We start from the raw sequence: 17150 nt of genomic DNA, 5'->3' as shown, positions 1-17150 counted from the left end.
GATAAGAACAGATCTGACTGGATTGATAGTCACTCATCACAATGCTGATTTATTGGCTCTCAAGGTTGTTCCTCTTGATCTCACAGTTTCAGTATATGATATCTTACATCCATCCGGTATTTGCTGTATTAGTGTTTTTCAAGTGTGGGGCTTGGGCTAAGGTTTTTATCCCATTGTACTTTATGGTAATGACTTGTAATACAATAGAACCATTGATCATGAAACTGATCTGGCTTATGTTCCCAGTGTGGTCACCACCTTTATACTTTGGGAGGTATATGGTGGAGGTGCTTAGCAATTACACATCTTTTTTCTCCTTCTCAGGTGCTCAACCTGGGAAGGAGACATCCTTTTACCCTCCTAGTCGTCCCCCCAGACCATTTACATTTGAGAGTTTTGAATTTTTTGAATGGCCTTTTAATGCTGTTGAGACTTGTTTGCTGATCGTGATGGGGATCACCATGCTAGCACGCATACAGAGTGTGTTTTGCCCACTACTGATTTCAAGAGTTAAGCAGATTCAGGTTTGGGTCTTGTCTGGGGTCAAACGACGATGTAGGAGGACCGAGAGATTTTCCCTGAGGCTGGACAGCCATGAGTGGCAGGGTGTGTGGGATAGTATGGGCAAGTATCTAGGTCAGTGGGCCCCTCCAGTACTTTGGAATTTCACTACCGAACAACTGCAAAATCCAGAAGAATTAGTAAAACACTTAAATGAGGTGTGTGGTCATTCTGGCCATACCAGAGATGGACAAATCACGGCAACGTGCTGGGGCTTGGCCTATGCTTACAGGGCCTTGTTCAACACTATCCAGCACCTTCAAAAGGAAAAGAATGTCGGCGGATCTGAGGGCAAAGCAACAGTCGCTACTCAAACTTTGGCTGCAGTGAACTGCGCAGCTGCCCCAGCGGCAAGTACAGCAGCTGCTCAAACTTCAACTGCAACAGACAGCGCGGTTACCCCAGCTCCAAGCACAGCAGCTGCTCCAACCCCAGCGACAAGTACAGTCGCTACTCAAACTTTGGCCTCAATGAACAGAGCAGCTACCCCAGTTGCAAGTACAGCAGCTGCTCAAACTTCAACTGCAACAGACAGCGCGGTTACCCCAGCTCCAAGCACAGCAGCTACACCACCCCCAGCAACAAGTACAGTCGCTACTCAAACCACAGTGATAATCACTGCAGCCAAACCAGAGGACCAATTTGTACCAATATCAGTTGCCCCTGTACGCAAGAGAACAAGCAAAAAGGAGGCAAAAAGGGTGAAGCGAGATGAAGAACCAATGAACTCACCATCCGGTCCAGAATCTGATCAGGAGTCATCATCACATGACGAAGAAGAAGAAGAAGAGGTAACTTCTCGACCTCGGACCTCAACCGAGCTGCGGAATACGCGAAAAGATTTTACCCGTCTACCAGGGGAGCACATCATCATCTGGTTACTCCGATGCTGGGACAATGGGGCCGATGGTCACGAGCTAGAAGGTACAGAAGCCAAGCAGCTGGGATCACTTGCTAGAGAAGGGGGAATTGACAAAGCAATTGCAAGAGAAAAAGTCCCTCAGCCTTTGGAGGCTGCTCTTGGCAGCTGTGAAAGAAAGGTTCCCGTACAAGGACAATGTTACGAGTCGTTCGGCCAAGTGGACTACTATAGACAAAGGCATCCAGTCTCTGAGGGAATCGGCCATCGTAGAGATGATCTATCACATCAAGCCGAATAACGGGGATACACCTATAGATCCAGATGAAGTTGAATGTACACGACCCATGTGGCGAAAACTTACACGGAATGCACCGTCATCATATGCCCATTCATTGGCAACAGTGACCTGGAATGACATAGTACCACTAACAGTGGATGAAATGGTTCATAAACTCCGAGAGTTCGAAGACAATCTCACCCCTTCCATCATCTCAGCTGTGAAAAAACTGTCCCAGGACATCGAACAATTGAAGGACAATCTATCTGATTTATCCAGCTCCTCACGTGTACCAGCACACGTCTCAGCTATTAACAAAAGGCATCCTATTGTTCAAGAGAGGAGATACAGGAGGTATATGCCACGGGGTACCCTATGGTTTTACCTGCTGGATCACGGAGAAGACATGACAAAGTGGGATGGAAAACCTACTTCAGCTTTGGAGGAACGGGTGAGTGAACTGAAGAGGGGAGCAAGGGCCAAGACTGATCGTCCCATGAGAGCTACGGCTTCAGTCTCTGGTGAGCAGTTTCCCAGATGGAATGGAAGAGCTGATTTTACTCCAGCTCCTGTGATAACGAAGAATAATCCCTTTCACCACGACTTAAGTGTCCAATGCTGTGACGACCATTAGAGGGGCCCTGCCTCCAGCCAGGTGGAGGTAGGGGACAATCGGATTTACTGGACTGTGTGGATCAGATGGCCTGACACATCAGTCCCACAGAAGTATAAGGCTCTAGTAGATACCGGTGCACAGTGTACCCTGATGCCATCAAGCTGTCAAGGGGTGGAACCCATCTATATTTCTGGAGTGACAGGAGGATCCCAAGAGTTGACTGTGCTGGAGGCTGAAATCAGCCTGACTGGGAGGGAATGGCAAAAGCACCCCATTGTGACTGGTCCAGAGGCTCCATGCATCCTTGGCATAGACTACCTCAAGAGAGGGTACTTCAAAGACCCAAAAGGGTACCGGTGGGCTTTTGGTATTGCTGCTTTGGAGACTGAGGAAATTGAGCAGCTGTCCACCTTGCCTGGTCTCTCAGAAGATCCCTCTGCTGTGGGGTTGCTGAAAGTTGAAGAACAACAAGTGCCAATTGCGACCACAACAGTGCACCGGCGGCAATATCGCCCCAACCGAGACTCCCTGATTCCCATCCATCAGCTGATCCGTAGACTGGAGAGTCAGGGGGTGATCAGCAGGACCCACTCACCCTTCAATAGCCCCATATGGCCAGTGCGAAAGTCTAATGGAGAATGGAGACTAACAGTAGACTACCGTGGCCTGAATGAAGTCACACCACCATTGAGTGCTGCCGTACCGGACATGCTAGAACTTCAGTATGAACTAGAGTCAAAGGCAGCCAAGTGGTATGCCACGATTGATATTGCCAATGCATTTTTCTCCATTCCTTTGGCAGCAGAGTGCAGGCCACAGTTTGCTTTTACCTGGAGGGGTGTCCAGTTCACTTGGAACCGACTGCCCCAGGGGTGGAAACACAGCCCTACCATTTGCCATGGACTGATCCAGACTGCACTGGAACAGGGGCAAGCTCCAGAACACCTGCAATACATTGATGACTTTATTGTGTGGGGCGATACAGTGGAAGAAGTCTTTGAGAAAGGGAGGAAAATAATCCAAATCCTGCTGAAAGCCGGTTTTGCCATAAAACGGAGTAAGGTCAAGGGACCTGCACAGGAGATTCAATTTTTGGGAATAAAATGGCAAGATGGACATAGACAGATCCCCACAGATGTGATCAACAAGATAACAGCAATGTCTCCACGCAAGCTTTCTTGGGTGCAGTGGGGTTCTGGAGAATGCACATCCCAAATTACAGTTCAATTGTAAGCCCTCTCTATCACGTGACCCGGAAGAAGAATGATTTTAAATGGGGCCCTGAGCAGCAACAAGCCTTTGAGCAAATTAAACGTGAGATAGTTCATGCAGTAGCCCTTGGACCAGTCCGGACCGGACCAGATGTAAAAAATGTACTGTACACTGCAGCTGGGGAGAACGGTCCTACCTGGAGCCTCTGGCAGAAAGCTCCAGGGGAGACTCGAGGTCGACCCCTCGGCTTTTGGAGTCGGGGATATAAAGGATCTGAGGCCAGCTATACCCCAACTGAGAAAGAGCATGGCATTGAGTGGGTATATCACATCCCCTACCATGCACCAGCCTCTGGGAAAATCGAACGGTACAATGGGCTGTTAAAAACTACACTGAGAGCAATGGGTGGAGGAACTTTCAAGCATTGGGATACACACTTGCCAAAGGCCACCTGGTTGGTCAACACCAGAGGATCTGCCAACAGGGCCGGCCCAGCCCAGTCAGAACTTTTACATATTGTAGAGGGGGACAAAGTTCCCGTGGTGCATATGAAGAATTTGCTGGGGAAGACAGTCTGGGTTATTCCTGCTTCAGGTAAAGGCAAACCCACTCGTGGGATTGCTTTTGCTCAGGGACCTGGATATACTTGGTGGGTAATGCGGGAAGATGGGGAAGTCCGATGTATACCTCAAGGGGATTTGATTTTAGGGGAAAACAGCCAGTGAACTCAATTGTATGCTGTTGCCTGCTGTGTAATGCTTTTATAGCCCATCAACTAGATGTCTCCAGGTCACCAGCGACTGGCCCTGACTTCCCTCCAGCCATCATCCCAACAGAGAATGAACTTTGAACATCATGGACCGAATGGACTCGGCAGCATTATAGGGATTGGTCCATGCACTAAGAAAATGATCTTTTCCTCTTGGTCTGTATGTATATGGATGTATATATATGGGAGAGCGATGGTGTATTATATGAAATATATATGTGGGATCTGAGCACGACGTGAATGGTATGGAATAAGGGGTGGATAATGTCCTGGGTTCCGCAGTAGCAGTCATGTTTTTCCTTTGTGTTAACTGGTGCAGTGCAGTGTTTTGACTTTCAGCTCGGGAACAGAGCTGATAACAAGGATATTTTGGTTTGGCCAAGGACTTTGTGAGGCTCATGCTCTGCCAGGGAGGAGGGGAGGCTGTGAGGAAGCAGAGACGGGGCGCCTGACCCGGGCTAGCCGGGGAGGTATTCCATACCACAGCACGTCATGCCCGGGGTGAGGGGTAACTGGGAGTTACCCAGAAGGACAGGGGCTTCCGGGTGGAGTTCGTTTCTCTTGGGCGGTGGTATCGTATTCTCTTCCCTTGTTATTTTCCCTTATCATTGTTTTAGCTGATAGTAGCGGTGGTGATTTGTCGCTGGACTGTTCTTGTCTCAACCCATAGGAGTTGCACTCTCTCGATCCTCCTCCCCGTTCCTCCGGGAGCGGGGAAGGGGAGAGCCCTGGTGCGGGGGGGGGGGGGGGGGGGGGAGACGGACACGGACCTCGATTGTTGTCAGCTCGGCACCACTCACTGGGAGTGAGTGAACAAGTTACCTGACTGGGTTTAAACCACGACAGATAAGAACAGTTTAGTGACTAAGGTATAACACAAATCACTACTGCTACCACCAATAATAATTACGATAAAGGAAATAACAAGGGAAGAGAATACAACACCTCACCACCAGCCGACCGATAACTCCCCCCCCCAGCCTGACCAAGCACCGATACCTCGTCCAACCCTGCAGTCCTCCCCTTCCGGCTAACTCCCAGTTACATCCTGGGCATGACGTGCTGTGGTATGGAATACCTCTTTGGTCAGTTTGGGTCAGGTGTCCTGTCTCTGCTTCCTCCCAGCTTCCCCTCCTCCCTGGCAGAGCATGAGGCTCACAAAGTCCTTGGTCAGATCAAAACATCGTTGTTATCAGCTCTGTTCTCAGGCCTAAAGTCAAAACACTGCACTGCACCAGCTACCAAGAAGGAGAAAAATGACTGCTACTGCTGAGCCCAGGACAGTACTACATAGGAGTGGGAGATTTTCAGAGAAGATATCCAGAAACTTCATTCTCCACTTGGTAATTCTTTAGTACAACAGGACCCATTCCACTCAGTCTACATGGATTTGAAGGAATGCTCATTATTTTGCTTCTCTGAATGCACAGGTCAAGAAAGTCTGCTACGATGACAGTTGATGAGGCTATTCACTAACCCAGTGGATGCCTTTCCATCAATTTCTAATGATGACAGATTGACTCATTAGTCCATTTAGCTTTAGACAGTCACCTGCAAAGTGACAGCTGTTATACTGACCATGTAGATATAAAACATACTAACAGCTTTGTTTAAACCTGAAATGTTATACAGCATTGACAGCATTAAGTTTGCATGCTGAACAACTGATCCCTATCACTTCAACAGTGCATATTTACTGTTTGTCTTTAATGTGGGATGAAAATTAAAGTGAAAATTGGTTGTTTTGTTTTTTTTTCACAGGCAGAAAAAACTGCTTATGGATAGGGCTAAACTGACAGGCTTGCTGGAAGAAACAAAGATGGCAGAGTTCTCAGTTTTTTGTATATTAATGCTTCCTGGCTACTTTGGTGCTCTCTGTAGCACAATCGTCTAGCAGATCTGATGGTCAGACCATGATACACACACCTTTCACATTGCTGTAACATGTCTACTTACTAGGGCAGGCTAATGGACCTTTAATTTTCACAGCAAAGTAGAGCCCAGAGTAAAGGACTTTTGTGCTTCTCACTCTACCCCACCAGCAAGGAGGCTGGGGGTGTACAGCAAGCTGGGAGGGGACACAAATGGGACAGCTAACCCCAACTGACCAAAGGGATATTCCATAACATATGGCGTCATGCTCAGCATATAAAGCTGGAGGAAGAAGAAATGGAGGGGGACATTCAGAGTGATGTTTTTTGTCTTCCCAAGTAACTGTTATGTACAGTGAATCCCTGATTTCCTGGAGATGGCTGAACACCAGCCTGCCCACGGGAAGCAGCAAATTCCTTGTTTTGCTTTGCTCATTAAGCTGTCCTTACCTCTACCCAGGAGCTTTCTCACTTTTCTGATTCTCTCCCCATCCCATGGTGGGAGGAAAAGTGAGCAAGCAGCTGGAAGGTGTTTAGTTGCTAGCTGGAATTAAACAACAACAATAAACAAATTAGAAGTAACAGTTATTCAAGCCACAGGAGGGTTTGGAGTTTTTTTTTGAGCAGGTGACCACTGTTGCTTTTCATCACAACTGATGTAATACTGGACTAAATACTGATTTTGGGCTTCCCCCATTTTTCATTTCCTAGTTCATACAGCCATGTTGTGCACCTGCTTAAGATGTTCTTATATAGAAATTCTATGTTGCACAGTCATTTTTCTGAACTACTTCCGGATGTCATAAAGACTACCAATAGACAAGCTGCCACAGTCTGACCTAATTTAGCCCCTTGCCTAAAGATAGGTTCGATTATATTATTCCTTAAAGACACAATTTGTTCCTAAAGATCTCCATTGCAGAACAGTCTATTTAAACTCTTTACATGTAGAAGGGTTTTGCTATCATCTAATCATCCTTGTGAAGTGCAAACCCACAACTTAATCTGTTCTCTAATTTATGGTGCATATATCATTTAGTATTTCCTTGTCACAACCCTGTAAGCTCATGGAGACTTAAAGACCTCCACCTGTTCCCTCTTCTTTTCACTAGAGTACATCCTACCCCAACACATTTAGTCGTAACTAAAACCTTATCTACACACAGCCCTCCAAAATGTTCACATGATGCTGTTGTTTCATGTTCTCTTTTGATTCATGACCATGATCCTAGACCATTCTCTTCAGATAGTTGCCAATAAAAGATCCTGTATTTCTTGTTTTCCGTGAAGCAGACTCAGATGGAAGGTGTAATTTGAAATAAGAATATTTTGTTAATATTGCAGTAGGCAAGTATCTTCTCCCTCTCTCATCCAGTATATCTATACGTATATACTTTCCAATTTTCCTGTTCGTGCCCCACCGAGAACATTCTTTTCCTTTCAGACATGTCTTATTTTAGGAGATCGTTTAGACTTTGGATTTACTATTGACAATTAAGATGTAGAATTTTCAGTGTATCTGCTCTACTGACTATTTCAGAGGACAGTATTGTCTCTTAAAAATACCTTGATGAAGTATTCACCAGGCTTCACATTCATATATAAAAGCCCATACTAAAAAAAAAAAGAAAAAAAACAAAAGAAGTCATATATAGCCATACATTTCAGTGAAATTTAATTCACTTTAGATTAACTTCACATGTTAGAAGCAAGATTACTCAAACAACCTTTATTGTCTTGGCCTTTATGAAAATCTCCCACTGTTTTGAGACCAACTGTAGTGATATGCAGAAAATTGTATTTCTGATGGACTTGATTTTGTGAATCCTGTGCAGTGTAAAATTATGCTTTTGTGATTTGATACTAGCCCAAGAAACTGTACTTATATTATTTTGTGCATATTTTCTGGTATTGCTGGCACTACCCCAGTATTTGTTCATATCTGATGAGAATTCTGCAATATAAAATACTTCTTTAAACATAAGAATGTGGTATTGAAAGCTGTTTGTGTAAGTAATAAACTGACCGGACACAATAAGCTTTATGGTATTAAATAGTAGCAATCAAATTTAAAATATCTATTTTCAGTATAACTTTTTATGCTAAAGCCATCATTTATGTTTATGGATGAGCGATGGGGATATATTGATACCACAGTAGTAGCTGCAATTCTAAACAGCCATTATCAAAACGATTAAATGTAGTACATGTGTGTAAAACCGCAGTATGCATAGCAATAAGCTCAGGTCCCAGTTCTGGTTGCTATAGAGCTCTTTCCTCAGTCTCTGCCTCCAAAAAGCTGGGGCACTGCCCTCTGTGCAGGTCCTTCACTCCAGCTGTGACCAAGGCGAGGTCATGTTCAGCCCTTCCCTCCTCCAGAGTGCCAAAGCAAAGCTGTAGGCAGAAGTGTCATGTAATCCAGACAACAGGGACCCCAGCTCCTGCCTGCTGCTTACATCACCTGTAAACATCGCACCAATGTGGAATACTGGAAATTAAAGGCTCTCATTCACGGCTTTCTTCACCCCTCAAAGCCCCTCAATTCACTAATTCTGTCCAATAGATAAAACAGTGTGCAGTACCTCCTGTTGGTTGTCTTTTATTTGATATCAGTATTTTGAATCATTTAAATAATGTTTTCCGTCACATTATGAATCCCTTAAAGCTAGTTATTACTAACATTTAATCCTGATAAACTTCAATGATTACGATAATAAAGACAGTCACTGGACTAAAAGGTTCCATCAGTTATCAGTCTATTTTAAAAATAATTGAAAACTAAGTCACAAGATTCTGCATGAGAAAATTATCCCCTCTGAATACACACACAAAACACTGTGATCGACTTGACTGCATGATCACAGTTTACCCAGCAAGCCTCCACCTTACTGAGCATACAGGTCATATAACATCACAGCCAATTGTAAGACAAAGTATGAAATGAGTTATTTGGGTTCAAAAAATACTCATTGCATTTTCAGAACATGGCATTTCAGTATGCTTCAGAAGAACGGTCAGAAATGTCCTTAGTTTCTCTTTCAACCCTTTTTGTAATGCAAAACCAGTTTCCACTTAATTAAATCACTTTTTTAAAGTTCCTAATTTATTAAAATGCTGAGTCCTTGAGCCACGGAAATGTTCCCACCTACTTTTTCAGACACTGCCATCCTATGTTACTTTTAAGTTATTTATAAATACATCTCTCCTGCAGTTTCTACCAGCAGGGCACCTTCACATGTTGGAATTTAATGAGGCTCAGGCACAAGTCATGAGTCCCTGAAGAAAAGCGTTACCTGATCTGCTTCATTTATTTCTACCAATAATCATACCATTACCTACAGCTTCTGTTTTTAATTAGTGGTATCTAATGATTAACACTGGCCAATTTGCATCCAATTATGTCCCCTGAAAAATTAGAAGTGGATGAAAAGGCTGAATGCAATTAATCATTCTGCAATGCGAATTTGCTTAAATATCAAGGATGAATGTGTTGTACTTTCCTAAATAAGATTTCATTGAAAACATACACTGTCTGGTTATGAAGCAAAAGCATGATGCTTCCCATGACAGTAAGAAATCTGGATGTTAAACACTACAGAATTACTAAACACATTCACACATATCCCTTTAATAACAGCTAAAAGGATATGTGACTGCTATCTGGATTTACATGCTACAGGAACAATTAAAAACAATAAGCAAGATATGACACAGAGACAGATCTTAGTTTTGTCTGAGACAAAGTTTGGGTTTAGTATGTGGTCTTTAGAATATAATTGCCTCATCTTTTATTTCATCCTTAAGAAGTTTGGCTTTAGAAAATATTCTGTTCCAGCTCCAAAACAAACATTCAGTGCTACTTAGGTATGGGATTTTTGGACAACTTCAAGAAAACTTATAAATCCAAACCTTCAGAGACCAAAACTGATCACTCAGTATCACAGATAATGGATGACAACAGGGTGATTTTAATGAAGAGTTCTCTTTCTCCTTTCTCCTGCACCCATCTCTCTGAAAAAGTCTGAAGAGACCTCATATAAATACAGAAATATAAAATACCACTGGTGAGGGAGTTTTTTTGATTCATGATGATGAAATTACTTTGTTCCTGGGATAACTTAGAGATAATTAAAATAACCTGACAATTATTTTAAAGGTCAGTACTTGTATAGCAACTTGTAGATATAAAACAGCAGCAGCTCTCTGAGCTTAACTTGCAAAACTAGATTTATTACACTACATTTAATTCATCCCTTCAGCCCAAATTTTTCAAATTAAAGCACCATTCAACATATTGTGAAGATTTTTAAAATACAGTAAAGGTAACAAAAATCCTCTGGAAAATAACAATGAAAATGGGGTTTAAGACAAGTGAAGATCCTCTGTGACACTTGATATACCTTTTCTGACTTTTAACCCACAAAAAGCAAAGAGCCTGGCTTGCACCACGTTGTTTTTTGCCCAAGAAAAAAACAAAAAAACATCCAAATAAAGTACCTGTTTCAGTGGCATACAAATTAATAGTGTTTACCTGCATTCTTCACCTTTTCATATGTCCTTTCTTATTCTACCTCTGCTTCAATTTTTTCAGTTCTTAGCCTTGCTGTTAGGAGCTTCATGTTCTTCTTCATCATACCTGGGGCATTACTTTCTTCCCTTGACTACTGTACTCTTCCATCCCACTTTCTGTTTAGGACACTGGTCAATTTTTAACGTGTCATCATTTTGCACTGCACTTTGGGAAGATGGGAAGACTTTAGAGGGGAGGAAAGATTATGCTGCAGATGTTAACTGGTTGATTGCTTCCTCATGCTTAGAAGTACTGTTAAACTTAATTTTACAAGACATGTTTTTTTAATAAATATTCTTTTTAGCTGGGTTTTTGTATTCACTATGCCAGACATTCCACAAATAATTTGGTTTTGAGGTATGTGGTGCTTGTCATCTCTGTCCCAGTTCCAGGCAAAATCATCAAAAAGCTCCAAGATGCTATTTTAGGAAGTGTGGTGTGCCAGGACAAGCACGTTGGGTTTGAACATGAGATTCATTGACAGAAGCTGTGCTGGAAACCTTCACAACAATCCTTTAATTCTGATCTCCAAGGAACCCAAAACTTTAGAAATAAGACCTAAAGAATACATTGCATCCATTTTTTTCCCTTCAGGATCATCAAATTTCAGTTAGGATGGACTCATTATTGTACAGTATTGGGTAACACTTGATGAAACAACCTGCAATGACCACTAGCAGACTTACAGTTTCAGGCATAACAGACTGTCAGGTTTTTTTACTAGGAAATATGTTTTGCCAACTCCCAAGAGCTGGATGAATTCCTACTGTCTCAGAAACTTAACTCCAGCAAAAATCTTGACAAATTATGTGATTTCTTCAAAGCATCTCCTCCTTTGAACACCACAGCAATGTATTTCCCTGTGGCTTTCCGGAACACCAGGTCCTTTTGGGCTTATGATTTAAATGGGGAAAACAGACCCAAGATATATCTTTTATATTATGGTTTATACACTACTGAGTGTACACTACTGTCTTTGATCTTCATGTGCATTTATTCTAGAGACTACAATGACATCATAGTGAACACAAATCCTGAGATGATTTTAGTCTTGGACAGAGATGAAAGACCTGAAGACTGAAGGTGTGACTTAAAATAGTACCACAGTGTCACTCTAAGGCACCTCAGAGTTATCTCCCTGCATTCCTTACAGATGATCTCTTGAACAATTACTTTCCTAATCCTATTATTCCACATTTCAGCTGTCTCTCAAACACAATCTTGTTGGGGTCCCACTGTCAAAATAACTTGTCTGGCCTTATTTGAAATACATATGTTTCCTTTTACACTTCACCTATTGTATATATTCTTTTATTTCAGTGAACATCACTGACCTTTCTGCCACTCAAGGCCACACATCCTTGACATCTTTGACCCACTCTCCTTAGAAATCCAGAACATAAACATCAGAGTATTTGGTATGTATCTAACATACTGCCAAAACTCACGGTATTCAAGTCTAACTCTCTTTTAACTTACCTCCACAGAGCTCAAACTAGCCAGCTTCCGCAGTGTGGTTTTCCCCAGTCCCCATTGTTTTAAGCACCACTCCTCTTGTATTCACACCATTGCTCTTCTCTTCCAGGAATATAAAATTTAAAACTTGTTCTCTTGTTTTCAAGACTCTTCCTAACTCTGTATACCATCTCTTTCCTATTGCACTGCCACTGTGCCAAACTATGTGATGATCCCTGTTCCTTACTTCCTACTTGGCCCCAAACTCATGCCTTCCCGATGAAGAATCAACAGCTGTCTTACACAGACATGCTCACAGCTTGCTTAGATAAGCTTGTTATACAGCTATCTTAAACTTCCCAGATAGTCAGAAGAGAGACTGTCTTATTAAACATTCTAAGTGCGGCCAGACAAACTGCTACAATAACTTATATTAGGATACAATTTTGACCTATTTGACAAACTAGAACCACCTATGTTCATACAGTACCAGAAACAAATTATATCACCCTTTGTAAGCCCTGTGCCCATCGTCTCAATAATAACTTTTGTGAAATAGTACATGGAAATGAATTGAACATCCCAGAAAGTCTTGGCTCCTCTTTAACTTTCCAAAACATGAATTTCCACTGGTAATCAAATTACAGATGAAAACACACAAATTAAATACCTGAATTGTTTGCAAGACAAGAGGGATTTAAATATTTAAGTCTTATTTAAACTGTAGAATGAGGTCTCTAATCAGTCTTGCTATAAGGAAAAAGGTCATGAAAGGAACAATACATGCAAGCCATCTGTGCTGCAGATGCTTTTATTAGGAATTTTCAACAACTGATAAGCCAAGCAAGTAAGCAACCTGTGGCATGGCAGGCTCATTCAAGTGGACTGAATTTCCTCACTAATAAAGATCTTTATTTCATGTTGCCAGAGAACATTTTAATACTGCCATGCAGTTGTATCTCCCTGATACAGCTATTATTCCCTGAGACCAAAATGTGAGCTTAAACCACATCTATATCAACGGTTAATGTGAGGAGTTGTCAACTGTGGGCAAGTGATGTCCCAGTAACTTTCTTGACAAATTTATTAAAATACACCAAATGGATTCATTTATATTCCTAAAAATCTTGATTTGTCTACAATGAGAGTTTGACCATTGATTTTCCTTGAGTAATTCATGTCATGAAGAAATTGCCTAGAATAAAAATTAACCACGAGTTGTCAGCATACCCAGGATTATGAACCCATTTAAGTCACTTGATCACTGTGACTTTGTCTGTAATAGGAAAATTAATACTGATAACTCAGTATCAGTGCAAGCAATGCAAGCAACTCAGACAAAGCCAAGGCAGTGTCACTGATGATGGGGCAAGCTTCCTTGAGCTACTTCAAACAAACCCAGCTCTTTCTGCTCTTATAGTCTTTGCTCATTTTATTGAGAATTTTACTGTAAACTTCTAACTCCAGAACTGCAGCTGTGCACAGCTTTTGTACATAAGCATAACAAAATAGCCCAGGACAAACACAATATGGCATGTACTGCTTTGTTTTGAAACGCAAGGGGCACCCGGCAGATGTCACCTTCGCTTAAAGGTGCTGAGTAGCTGTAGCCAAAGCAGTAATAATTGCCGATCTAAGCCAACACTGAGCTACTGGCCAGCAGGGTAGAAAATGAACACGGGAAGGATTGTGTTTTGGAGATGTGTTTTGGGGTCACTGTTTCCTGGGGGTACTTTTGAGGAGCTCAGTATTTCACTCACTTAGGGCTGTATTTAAAATCAATATCTAGCCTGTAGGCAGCAAGGACTAGCTCACCCTTCATAAATGTACTTTCTTAACAACATATAAGGTTTCTTATGATCCTGTTTATAGAGCCAAATGGGGCTGTGGACTGAGACTCTTTTGGAAATCAAGCACCTAGAAAGTGGGAGTCAGCAGCAGAGGAGAGAACAGACCCTGTGAGTCCAGCCCCTCTTCTCTGCCTCAGGCACTGCCAGGTGGCTCTCCCCTCCACTGCCCCCAAAGAGAGCAGACTGGCAAAGGGTAGAGATGTCAGACAGAACATCTTAGCCTACAGGTCAAAGAAGTTAAGATAGAAGATATCTGAAATTATTGTCTTTTATAAATTAAAAATAACATAGATGATTACTTCATTGGAGCACTCCAGAGATGGAAAGCTGAGCCTTGGCTATTCCCTTGGCACTGACAAATGCATAGTTGAGCAGAGTCTATATGATGATGTTTGCAAATGACATAAAACACCCAGCTAATTGAGCTTGCTACTCTAATGTGAATCAGAGGAAGTCTTTTCATTGATCTAAATCTTGTTCTCCTTTTTGTTCTTTTATTATCTTAGTAATTATGAACCTTAAGAGCTTGATGACTTAAAGCCATATTTTGCTGAACCTCCTCCAACCCTGTCCAATACTGCCACAGATCCTCAAACTTACAAACCTTCAAATGACATATTAAGGGCATTCTCTAGAAAATAAACTGCTAAAGAAAACCTCTCTTATACAGGAATACTCAGAATTGCCTTTAAACTTCACCCAGATCTACGTTCCTGTCTGCTCTTACACATTTACAGGCATCTAAGCCAACGATTATCACATATTGCAAGGTTAGCTATAGTCAGCTCTTTACATTCCTTTTTTTATGACAGATGAAGGAAAAGTAGTCTGTATTATTCCTAATTCTTCCACTTCCACTAGCTGCCAAGTTAGGAAAAACTGAAGATGCAGGAAGTGAGCTGAAGGCCTTTTTCTTCTCTCATTCACTTTTAGAATAATAAAGCAGGAGACCCAGTAGTATGTAGGGTGCTAACAGCATGTAAATGAAATAAAAAGATCTAATCCTCCAACCATGAACTACTATGCAACCAACATTTAGCCAAGATCAGGACAAACACGCATGTCAGATTTGTTATTAAGCATGTAAATAACACAAAATCGAATTAATTTCTTACAGGTGTCTTGTCATTTATTTTCAACACTGCACTGTCCTGAAGTTTGACAAGTCTGCAGCAAGCAAAGCTTAGCAGACAGAATTTAGAGGGGCTGGGGAGAGAGAAGCAGGTTGGAGGATAACTGTGGGAAAGCATGCAAAGTTTCACCAGAAAACAAGGGGTTTAAGGTGATACTTACTCAAATGCATATACCTGGGAAATGAAATTCTTCAGGAAAAAAAAAACAAAACCAATTTCACCATCTGAATACGTTGCTTATCTTTGATATACAAGAAAATGTTTTATATTCTTCTGCACTCCCCTACCCCTTTTTCTATGTGCCAAAGTAAAAAAAAATAGAGAAACAAAGAACACAATAGAAATATTACTTAAAACCAACTCTGATAAAGCTGAGAAGCTGTCAGGAATACTAGTCTAGGAGCTCAGACAAGCACTAAAGGCAATCAGCAGGTGTGGAATGCAACCAACCAACCTTCCTTTAATTCATGCACTGCGCTGTCCTGAATGTTACAAAATCCTTTATGCACATTCCCAATCAGACTTTTTGACTCCCTATGTTTTTTTCACCTGAGCACTGCTTGGTTTTAGAGGGGAGGAGAGACTTGGGTTTGATAAAGGCAGATCTGAATTTCGCTCGCCATACACCAAAGCCGATTAAATCCTGCTGAGTGGCTCAAGAGACATTTTTAGTTTTCTACTGAATAATCAGGAAGTATTACTAGTACTTTGAGTGCAAAAATGCAGAAAAGGTACAGACAAAAAGGGAAAATTCTGATTTGATGGAAGTTTAAACAAAGTGAGTGGTTTCAAGGAACTAGAAAAATGAACCACAACACAGTATCCCTCTGCTAGACTGTGTTTAAGGGACCTGTGCCCAAAACAACAGTTTATAAAAGAGAAAAAAAAATCAAAAATTTAACAGAAATAATTAACAGAAGCTAGGCTAAGAATGCATATCTTGCAGATAGATGTCATTGGGATCCTAAACATTTAGCTCTACAAAGCAATGACTATCTTTACTTTCGTTCTTTCTATGTATGTCTTATAAGGAGTCAAATCCACCTGCTGGAGCCACACAAATAATTAGTAATTGATGGAGAAAAATTATTCCATAAAGCAACTTGCTTCCTTCCAGCCAGATATGCATAGAAAGCTTGAAATACAAGTTTAGCCCTGCGACACCTTGAAGAAACAATTTTTGACTATTCAAAGCACAGCATTACAATACCAAGTGTGCTGTAAATAATGCCAACAAAAACAGCTCTCAAAAGCACACCCTTTTACTGTGTTGGAAGTGTGAAGAATTTTAAAGAAAAAAAGCACTAGTACATACTATTTCACAAGGCCTCAGAAGTTTATACACACACCAAAATGGGAAGATAGAAGGGTAAGAATAGCATTTCAAAAAGCAGACAATGGAAAGGAAATATACAATCCTACCATTTAATAATATTATACAGGATAGTGAAACATTTGTAGTCCTCCAGTCCTGAGCTTCTAGTCCTTTTGCTACAGTCCCTAATGAAGAGTCCCTATCTGGCAACCTTGTAGGCCCCCTTCAGATACTGGAAGGCTGCTATGAGGTCCCCATGCAGCCTTCTCTTCCCCAGGCTGAACAGCCCCAACTTTCTCAACCTATCTTCATATGGGAGGTGTTCCAGCCCCTTATGATCCTTGCAGCCCTCCTCTGGATGTGTTCCAACAGCTCCATGTCTTTCTGACATAACCAAGAGCTAATTGATACATGCTGACATTGTAACCATGATAACAAAGCTGACTGAACTGTTTCAATTTTTCAAGCAGATTTTTCTGCACTGGTCTCCACTGTACTTCATTTAAGCAGTACATCATTGGCCAAGGAAAGCTTGGCATGCCTGTGTAAGTTTCACTCATAAAACACAGGTTCACTACAGGTAGGCATATCCAACCACTCCTGGCATCCCTCCAAAGCATATACAGAGCATATGATTTTTGTGTGTTTGAAGCAGCAAA

The 17150-nt window shown here is 41.8% G+C and overlaps 1 protein-coding gene across 1 annotated transcript in view; it reads left to right on the top strand.

The window, feature by feature from the left end:
* LOC134165926 (uncharacterized) overlaps window positions 1–17150 on the top strand; it is a 199820-nt gene that overhangs the window by 175622 nt on the left and 7048 nt on the right. The gene's annotated exons all lie outside the window — the stretch shown is intronic.

Source organism: Pezoporus occidentalis, unplaced genomic scaffold (genome assembly GCF_034315485.1).
Source record: "Pezoporus occidentalis ecotype Australia unplaced genomic scaffold, CSIRO_AGI_Poc_V1 ctg1, whole genome shotgun sequence".
Taxonomy (NCBI): Eukaryota; Metazoa; Chordata; class Aves; order Psittaciformes; family Psittacidae; genus Pezoporus; species Pezoporus occidentalis.
The sequence above is the reverse complement of the archived record's forward strand: the minus strand, read 5'-3'. Positions and strand labels throughout refer to the sequence as shown.